Genomic DNA, 2677 nt, shown 5'->3' with positions numbered 1-2677 from the left:
TGTTCTCTTTTAGAGTGCCATATTGAGGGAGTGCAGCGAAGGTTCACCAGACTAATTCCCGGGATGGCAGGACTGACATATGAAGAAAGACTGGATCGGCTAGGCTTATACTCACTGGAATTTAGAAGAATGAGAGGGGATCTCATAGAAACATATAAAATTATGACAGGACTGGACAGGTTAGATGGAGGAAGAATGTTCCCGATGTTGGGGAAGTCCAGAACCAGGGGTCACAGTCTAAGGATAAGGGGTAAGCCATGTAGGATCGAGATGAGGAGAAGCTTTTTCACCCAGAGAGTGGTGAACCTGTGGAATTCTCTACCACAGAAAGTTGTGGAGTCCAGTTCGTTGGATATATTCAAGAGGGAGTTAGATATAGCCCTTATGGCTAAGGGGATCAGGGGGTATGAAGAGAAAGCGGGAGTGGGGTACTGAAGTTGCATGATCAGCCATGATCATATTGAATGATGGTGCAGGCTCGAAGGGCCGAATGGCCTGCTCCTGCACCTATTTTCTATGTTTCTAATTCTTCTATGGATTCTAAATGGTATACTTCTGTGGGCTGTAGTTTTTTAACTTTGGGACAATAACCAATACCGGGATCAACTGCTTATATATCACTGTGACTATTTGCACTGTGTTTTTTCTGCGCCTGCGTCCTCTGGACTCCGCCGTCGATACCTCTCGCGCATGCACAGACTCCTCGGACCAGGAATCGGAAGTGGGGCCTCGACGAGTTCACTGTTGAACCCGCCGCTGGATTTGCTTCCAGCCTTTGCATTATTGTGGCCTTCTGTGGGAGAGAAAACATCAGAGGTAGTGGGAGAGAGAGAGAGAAGCAGCGGGCGGGGGAGAGAGAGGCAGCAGCGGGAGAGAGAGAGAGACATGGGTCGGGGGAGAGAGAGAGAGACACGGGGGGAAAGAGAGAGACACTGGGGGGGGAGCAGGGAGAGAGACATGGGGTGGGGGTGTGGAAGAGAGAGAGAGACATGGGTCGGGGGAGAGAGAGAGAGACACGGGGGGAAAGAGAGAGACACTGGGGGGGGGGGGCGGGGAGAGAGACACGGGGTGGGGGTGTGGAAGAGAGAGAGAGACATGGGGGGGAGAGAGCGAGACACGGGGAAAGAGAGAGACACTGGGGGGGCGAGAGAGAGAGAGACACGGGGGGGGGGGGGGCGGGGAGAGAGACACGGGGTGGGGGTGTGGAAGAGAGAGAGAGACATGGGGGGGAGAGAGCGAGACACGGGGAAAGAGAGAGACACTGGGGGGGCGAGAGAGAGAGAGACACGGGGGGGGGAGAGAGAGAGAGAGAGAGACACAGGAGGGGGGGTGAGAGAGAGAGAGAGAGGGGGAGACATGGGGGGGCAAGAAAGTGAAACGGGGAAGAGAGAGAGAGACACGGGGGTGGCGGGGGGTGGAGAGCGACACGGGGGGATGGGGTGGGGGAGAGAGACAGACACAGCGGGGGAGAGAGAGAGAGACACGGGGGTGGCGGGGGGTGGAGAGCGACACGGGGGGATGGGGTGGGGGAGAGAGAGAGTCACAGCGGGGGAGAGAGAGAGACATGGGGGGGGTGGAGGAGAGAGAGACATAGAAACATAGAAAATAGGTGCAGGAGTAGGCCATTCGGCCCTTCGAGCCTGCACCACCATTCAATAAGATCATGGCTGATCATTCCCTTAGTACCCCTTTCCTGCTTTCTCTCCATACCCCTTGATCCCCTTAGCTGTAAGGACCATATCAAACTCCCTCTTGAATATATCCAATGGCATCAACAACTCTCTGCAGCAGGGAATTCCATGGATTAACAACTCTCTGAGTGAAGAAGTTTCTCCTTATCTCAGTCCGAAATAGCCTACCCCTAAGACTGTGTCCCCTGGTTCTGGACTTCCCCAACATCGGGAACATTCTACCCATATCTAACCTGTCCTGTCCCGTCAGAATCTTATATGTTTCTGAGATCCCCTCTCATCCTTCTAAACTCCAATGTATAAAGACCCAGTTGATCCAGTCTCTCCTCATATGTTAGTCCAGCCATCCCGGGAATCAGTCTGGTGAACCTTTGCTGCACTCCCTCAATAGCAAGAACGTCCTTCCTCAGATTAGGAGACCAAAACTGAACACAATATTCCAGGTGAGGCCTCACCAAGGCCCTGTACAACTGCAGTAAGACCTCCCTGCTCCTATACTCAAATCCCCTAGCTATGAAGGCCAACATACCATTTGCCTTCTTCACCGCCTGCTGTACCTGTATGCCAACTTTCAATGACTGATGAACCGTGACACCCAGGTCTCGTTGCACTTCCCCTTTTCCTAATCTGCTGCCATTCAGATAATATTCTGCCTTCGTGTTTTTGCCCCCAAAGTGGATAACCTCACAATTATCCACATTATACTGCATCTGCCATGCATTGGCCCACTCACCTAACCTCTCTCACCTTCTCTCTATCTCTCTCTCTCTCGCCTTCTCTCTCTCTCTCTTGCTCTCTTGCCTTTCTCTCTCTCTCTCTCGCTCGCCTTCTCTCGCTCTCTATCTTCTTCTCCTCTCTCTCGCCTTTTCTCTCTCTCTCTCTCTCTCTCGCCTTCTCTTTCTCACTCACCCACTCACTCACATTCACTCACTCACTCAAAAACCCACTCACTCACTTCTACTCACTCACCCACCCTAACCCTAACC

Source organism: Pristiophorus japonicus, chromosome 4 (assembly GCF_044704955.1).
Source record: "Pristiophorus japonicus isolate sPriJap1 chromosome 4, sPriJap1.hap1, whole genome shotgun sequence".
In the NCBI taxonomy this organism is placed as follows: Eukaryota; Metazoa; Chordata; class Chondrichthyes; family Pristiophoridae; genus Pristiophorus; species Pristiophorus japonicus.
This window is presented reverse-complemented; position numbering follows the sequence as displayed.